Source organism: Palaemon carinicauda, chromosome 3 (assembly GCF_036898095.1).
Source record: "Palaemon carinicauda isolate YSFRI2023 chromosome 3, ASM3689809v2, whole genome shotgun sequence".
In the NCBI taxonomy this organism is placed as follows: Eukaryota; Metazoa; Arthropoda; class Malacostraca; order Decapoda; family Palaemonidae; genus Palaemon; species Palaemon carinicauda.
In genome coordinates this window covers 148,710,986-148,718,989 of record NC_090727.1, presented here as the reverse complement: position 1 = coordinate 148,718,989, position 8,004 = coordinate 148,710,986, and the positions used below count along the sequence as shown (strand labels likewise).

Below are 8,004 nucleotides of genomic sequence, written 5' to 3'. Positions count from 1 at the left end.
CCAAAATCTTTATTTTAAATGACGTCGAAATTATTATGATTATTATTATTATTATTATTATTATTATTGTTGTTGTTGTTGTTGTTGGTATTGTTGTTGGTGTTGTTGTTACTTGTTAAGCTACAACCCTAGTTGGAAAAGTAGGATGCTGTAATTATGTTTGCTCCGTTGGCTTTAAAGTAATCTAACCCTAATTAGAAGTTTTAGAAATTAATCCAATATTGCCAATTACAAAATTCCAAAATAGTTTAGAGTTTTCATTTAACAAAGGCTTTATCGAAATTCGAATCAAAATTCAAATATTTTTGCTTTGGAAAATCTTAGGGAAATAATTATCTGATTCTATTGGAACAGATCATCTTCTCCTGCCTGGTCGCTGCGTCCTTGGCTGCTTCGAAGCCCCAAGGCGACACCGCCATCTTGAGAGACGACCGCGTCGACCAGGGCCACGGAAACTCCAATTACTCTTTCCGTTTCAGCGATGACGAAGACGTGGAGATCACTGGCTCCCTTGGGGAGGGAGGGGCCGTCACCCTCCGGGGATCCTGCAGGTAAGATTAAGCCTCGGGTGTTTTAGCGAAGGTTCAAGTGGAAGAAATACGAATCCATAACCTCCATTTTTCAAATGTTTCAATAAGAATCTCTGAAAACTGTAATGTCCTCTTTTGCTTAGTTTCAAGGGATATTAAGTTGAAACAAATGAAGATGTTTATTTATGCTTACCGTTACAGAAAAGTTTCACACAAAACTTATAGAATATATAAGTTCCAAATTACGGCTTATTTCATGACTGAAACAATATTCTTAATCTGTCAAGCTCCAAAAAGGAAACTCCAATTTTCCATTTTTATTTCTCTATCCATCTCAACCTACAATATTCTTTGCTAAGATTGTTGATCAACCTTCGAAATATTGAACTTATCTAGGTATTATGATAGGGAAATGATGCATTCTTTAACAGAACATCAGTCTGATTTGCCTGCCAACATATTACTCAAACTGTCTTCATTATTCTTGACAAATACAGATTTCGTGATAGAGGGGGTTATTACATCCTGAACTTCGAGGCTGACGAGGCGGCCGGAATTAGGGGTGTGGCTGGATTTTCACTGTGAGTCGTGTTTTATAATGACGATGCTGACGCCGAAGAAACTGATCTTCGGTAACTCGTCCTTCAGAACAGACCCGAATTATCCCTAAAGCTGACGAGGCTGAAGCTGAGGTACCCGGCAAGAGCAGGGCCCCACCAACAACAGGGGTCTAACTACTTTTTTATTTTAGTGTTAAATGTTATATCCATTGCTTATTTACTTTTGTCATTTTACTCTAATGTATTGTTCGAAAGAAGAGTATGGAATTCTCCAAGGGGGGGGGGGGGAATGGTTTAAGGTGAGGGGTGTTTAGAGCCCCAATCAATTTCTAAGCATAGATTAACACCACTGCTTCAAATCGTGATTACATTCTTCGGTCCATCCTTATCTTGACTCGATCGACAAAATCCATCTACTTACTTTACTATATGCCCTCTCTCTCTCTCTCTCTCTCTCTCTCTCTCTCTCTCTCTCTCTCTCTCTCTCTCTCTCTCTCTCTCTCTCTCTCTCTCTCTTTCATAAAACAGGTCCAAAAAGAAAGGTCTTTGTCCCGTGTCTCTTTCCCTCTTTAGGGTTGAGGTGGCCGATGTGGTAACGTCCCTGACTGGTGAACGCCAGACTGGGGTTTGGGGGAGCCTATAGATCTACTTGCTGAAACATAACAAGTCATTGCCTGGACCTCCTTGGTTCTAGCTTGGGTGGAGAGAAGACTTGGGCGCTGATCATATGTATATATGGTCAGTCTCTAGGGCATTATCCTGCTTGTTAGGGGAAAATAGAAAGATTTCTGTAGATTACAAGATAATAAAACTATTGTTCAGATAATCGTTTTTTAGTTTCCCTTCAATAAAACTGCGAATAAAGAAAAGGTGTGACTAAATGGGCATATAACAAACCATCTTGGTGTCTTTTCATTTATTGTAATCACTTTACTGATCGAACAATAACGATTACATTGAAAGAAATCATCCAAATTTTATGAAATAATAATCATTTTCCTTTATGTCTCTCTACAACTGTCTCTTCATGTCTACATAAATTTACACTTATTAGAATAACGACTCTTACATAAACTATATCTCAATATCACCTTTTATATATCTTAGGATTTCAGTTTTTCATCTAAGAGCTAATCACATTCTAGCTCTAAGAGATTCGCTATCTGTTACTTTTATATAGTTAGTTTTGTTTTTCCCTTTTCGAAGGTGATGATATTATTATGAGGAAGATTGCGAACCAAGTCTCTTTTCGCTTGCTTTGTTCACTGAGAATGTCGTTGTGAATTGTTAGGATGATATTGCGTTTACTACTACTACTACTACTACTACTACTACTAAAAATAATAATAATAATGACTAAAACTGCAATAATAATAATAATAGTAATAACAATAATAATAATAATAATAATAATAATAATAATAATAATAATAATAATAATAATAATAATAACATGGAATTTACTTAATTTTAGCAGTCGGACGATAAAGTTCAAGCATTCTTCCCCCCAAAAAATTAAATGATAATGTAACTTATAATCACAAAAAAAAGTTAAAGAAATATGAAATATTCAGCGATAGCACCGCCGTGGAGGCCGCTAGTTCCCCTGTGGAGGGAGGGGCCGTGAACATCCGGGGATCCTACAGGCGAGACTAAACCTCGAGTGCTTCGTTGAGGGGTCATCAAACGAAATCATTTTTTACAATGCTGAATGAGTTTCTCTAAAATTCCAAATGTTCTGTAAAATAACATCAATTTTTCCTTTTCAAATCTTAATTGATAAACGTAATCAAAATCATTGGGGACATATATGAACCAAAAAATATTTAGCCTCTACAAGAATAATTGAAAATAGAGTTTCGAAAGTATCTCAAGAATAAAAGGATTCCAACAAAATATCTCGTTTTTACTCCGTGAAGTTATTCTTCATGAACTGATTTCCACTGCGAAAATGGATTTTATCATTCATGATATTTTGTGCATCTATCTCAACTGACAGGAAATGTAGCTGCTTCATAGAAAACAAAATATTTTTAAACAACTTTCCATAATAGAATATATTCAGGCTACTGTTATTTAATGGATTATCAACTGATCAAATAATTATCAATTATTTATTGATTTGTTCACCAGATTCACTCTTCCTGACGGAGCTGTTGTCCAAATTACGTACGTGTCCAACGAAAACGGCTTCCAGCCCTCAGGAGACATCCTCCCCACCCCCCACCCACTGCCCGCCCACGCCATCGAGCAGATCCGCTTCGCTGAAGAACAGAGAGCTCTGGGAGTCACCTTCGAATAAACGACCTGACTCGATTAGAAATGTTACTTATCGTCTCCGTCATTTAAAATGTGATAAAATTTATGGTAATAAATTCATTTTGTTTCTGACAAGACTTTATTTTACCCTCAGTTTATCATAGTATGTAAAATTCTTGATCATGTCAAATAATTCACGAAGTCGTTTACTGTTTCCGCTTACAATAATCATTATCTATAAAATAAAATGTTTTCAACAACAAAAAACTTAAGATTATCTAAATAAACACAAAAGCTAAAAAGGATATTTTTGTCATCAAAATTTCAATCTAAATGTGTTTTTAATATTCTTTTTCAGTAATTACTGATGTATTTATGTAAAGTAGGCCTACCTGTATATCTATTTCCTGCATGTGGATAAATATTCATAGTTTTGTGAATGGTATACCAAATAGTTATAGGTAAAAAATACAGAGGCAAGTCAGCTGAAGGAATATCAATGGAACATTAGACATATCCATTTTGGTTACATTTTTAAAACTAAAACAAATGAAACTAGAGCCTAAAATAAATTTGGTTGGCTTACGGTTGTAAAACTGACATTTTCTCGAAAACGTAGACTTCTTAAATTATTCGACCTGCTTTACTCCAGATTCCTTGATTATTGGACTTGCTTTACTCCGGATTCCTAGATTATTAGACCTGCTTTACGCCAGATTTCTAGATTATTCGACCTGATTTACTCCAGATTCTTAGATTATTCGACCTGCTTTACTCCAGATTCTTAGATTATTCGACCTGGTTTACTACAGATTCCTAGATTACTTAATCTGCTCTAATCCCAATTCCTAGATTATTCAACCTGCTTTACTGCAGATTCCTAGATTATTTAATCTGCTCTAATCCCAATTCCTAGATTATTCAACCTGCTTTACTACAGATTCCTAGATTACTTAATCTGCTCTAATCCCAATTCCTAGATTATTCAACCTGCTTTACTGCAGATTCCTAGATTATTTAATCTGCTCTAATCCCAATTCCTAGATTATTCAACCTGCTTTACTTCAGATTCCTAGATTACTTAATCTGCTCTAATCCCAATTCCTAGATTATTCAACCTGCTTTACTACGGATTCCTAGATTATTTAATCTGCTCTAATCCAAATTCTTAGATTATTCAACCTGCTTTACTTCAGATTCCTAGATTACTTAATCTGCTCTAATCCCAATTCCTAGATTATTCAACCTGCTTTACTACAGATTCCTAGATTATTTAATCTGCTCTAATCCAAATTCTTAGATTATTCAACCTGCTTTACTTCAGATTCCTAGATTATTTAATCTGCTCTAATCCAAATTCCTAGATTATTCAACCTGCTTTACTTCAGATTCCTAGATTACTTAATCTGCTCTAATCCCAATTCCTAGATTATTCAACCTGCTTTACTACAGATTCCTAGATTATTTAATCTGCTCTAATCCAAATTCTTAGATTATTCAACATGATTTACTACAAAATCGGTGATCATTAGATTGGTTTTACACCAGATCCTTAAATCATTCAACCTGCAATACTATAGATTCCAAGATTATTCGACCTACTTTACTCCGGATTCCTAGATTATTTGATCTACTTTACTCCGGATTCCTAGATTATTCGACTTAGTTTACTCTGGATTCCTAGACTATTCGACCTACTTTACTCCGGATTCCTAGATTATTTGATCTGCTTTACTCCGGATTCCTAGATTATTCGACCTACTTTACTTCGGATTCCTAGATTATTCGACCTGATTTACTCCGGCTTCCTAGATTATTCGATCTGCTTTACTCCGGATTCCTAGATTATTTGACCTGCTTTACTCAGGATTCCTTGATTATTCAGTCTGCTTTACTCCAGATTCCTAGATTATTCGATCTGCTTTACTCCGGATTCCTATATTATTCGACCTGCTTTACTTCAGATTCCTAGATTATTCGACCTGCTTTACGCCGGATTCCTAGATTATTCAATCTGCTATACTCCGGATTCCTAGATTATTCGACCTGCTTTACTTCAGATTCCTAGATTATTCAACCTGCTTTACTCCGGATTTCTAGATTATTCGACCTGCTTTACTCCGGATTCCTATATTATTCGACCTGCTTTACTCCGGATTCCAAGATTATTCGACCTGCTTTACTCCGGATTCCTAGATTATTCGACCTGCTTTACTCCGGACACCTAGATTATTCTACCTGCTATGCTCCGGATTCCTAGATTATTTGACCTGCTTTACTCTGGATTCCTAGATTATTCGACCTGCTTTACTCCGGATTCCTAGATTATTCGACCTGCTTTACTCCAATTCCTAGATTATTCGACCGGCTTTACTCCGAATTCCTAGATTATTCGATCTGCTTTACTCCAGATTCCTAGATTATTCGACCTGCTTTACTCCGGATTCCTAGATTATTCGACCTGCTTTACTCCATATTCCTAGATTTTTCGACCTGCTTTACTCCAGATTCCTAGATTATTCGACCTGCTTTACTCCAGATTCCTAGATTATTCGACCTGCTTTACTCCGGATTCCTAGATTATTCGACCTGCTTTACTCAGGATTCCTAGACTATTCGACCTACTTTACTTCGGATTCCTATATTATTCGACCTGCTTTACTCCAGATTCTTAGATTATTCGACCTGCTTTACTCAGGATTATTTGACGTGCTCTACTCCGGATTCCTAGATTATCCGACCTGCTTTACTCCAGATTCCTAGATTATTCAACCTGCTTTACTCCGGATTCCTAGATTATTCGACCTGATTTATTCCAGATTCCTTGATTATTCAACCTGCTTTACTCCGGATTCCTAGATTATTCGACCTGCTATGCTCCGGATTCCTAGATTATTCAACCTGCTTTACTCCAGATTCTTAGGTTATTCGACCTGCTTTACTAAGGATTCCTAGATTATTCGACCTGCTTTACTCCGGATTCCTAGATTATTTGACCTGCTTTTCTGCGGATTCCTAGATTATTTGACCTGCTTTACTTCAGATTCCTAGAGTATCCGACCTGCTTTACTCTAGATTCCTAGATTATTCAACCTGCTTTACTCCGGATTCCTAGATTATTTGACCTGATTTACTCCAGATTCCTAGAATATCCGACCTGCTTTACTCCGGATTCCTTGATTATTCGACCTGCTATGCTCCGGATTCCTAGATTATTCGACCTGCTTTACTCCGGATTCCTAGATTATTCGACCTGCTTTACTCCGGATTCCTAGATTATTCGACCTGCTTTACTCCAATTCCTAGATTATTCGACCTGCTTTACTCCGGATTCCTAAATTATTCGATCTGCTTTACTCCGGATTCCTATATTATTTGATCTGCTTTACTCTAGATTCCTAGATTATTCGACCTGCTTTACTCCGGATTCCTAGATAATTCGACCTGCTTTACTCCGGATTCCTAGATTATTCGACCTGCTTTACTCCAGATTCCTAGATTATTCAAACTGCTTTACTCCGGATTCCTAGATAATTTAACCTGCTTTACTCCAGATTCCTAGATTATTCGACCTGCTTTACTCCGGATTCCTAGATTATTCGACCTGCTTTACTCCAGATTCTTAGATTATTCAACCTGCTTTACTCCGGATTCCTAGATTATTTAACCTGCTTTACTCCAGATTCCTAGATTATTCGTCCTGCTTCACTCAGGATTCCTAGGCTATTCGACCTGCTTTACTCCGGATTCCTAGATTATTCGACCTGCTTTACTCCGGATTCTTAGATTATTCAACCTGCTTTACTCAGGATTCCTAGATTATTCGACCTGCTTTACTCCGGATTCCTAGATTATTCGACCTGCTTTACTCCGGATTCCTAGATTATTCGACCTGCTTTACTCCAGATTCCTTGATTGTTTGACCGGCTGTACTTCAGATCTCTAGATTATTCGACCTACTTTACTCCGGATTCCTAGATTATTTGACCTGCAATACTCTGGATTCTCAGATTATTCGATTTGCTTTGCTACAGATTCCTAGATTATTTGACCTGTGTTACTCTGGATTCATTGATTATTTGACATGATTTACTTCAAATTCCTAGATTATTCGTCCTGCTTTACTCCGGATTCCTAGATTATTCGACCTGCTTTACTCCGAATTCCCAGATTATTTGACCTGCTTTACTCCGGATTCCTAGATTATTCGACCTGCTTTACTACGGATTCCTAGATTATTCGACCTGCTTTATTCCTGATTCCTAGATTATTCGATCTGCTTTACTCTGGATTCCTAGAATATTTGACCTGCTTTACTTCATATTCCTAGAATATTCAACCTGCTTTACTCCGGATTCCTAGATTATTCGACCTGCTTTACTCCGGATTCCTAGATTATTTGACCTGCTTTACTGCGGATTCCTAGATTATTCGACCTGATTTACTCTGGATTCCTAGAATATTAGACCTGCTCTACTCCCGATTCCTAGATAATTCAACCTGCTTTACTCCAAATTCCTAGATTATTCGACCTGCTTTACTCCGGATTCCTATATTATTCGACCTGTTTTACTCCAGATTCCTAGATTATTCGACCTGCTTTACTCCAGATTCCTAGATTATTCGACCTGCTTTACTCCGGATTCCTAGATTAT

At 37.0% G+C, this 8,004-nt stretch overlaps 1 protein-coding gene and 1 long non-coding RNA gene across 2 annotated transcripts in view; one reads left to right on the top strand and one right to left on the bottom strand.

Annotated features, from left to right (window-relative positions):
• The window catches only part of Pex14 (peroxin 14), a 174,031-nt gene that overhangs the window by 135,358 nt on the left and 30,669 nt on the right, over positions 1 to 8,004 (bottom strand). The window lies entirely within an intron of this gene.
• Positions 189 to 1,916, top strand: LOC137637934 (uncharacterized). The gene is made up of 2 exons (XR_011043826.1): positions 189 to 551; positions 1,028 to 1,916. It is a non-coding gene; the product is annotated as an uncharacterized lncRNA (long non-coding RNA).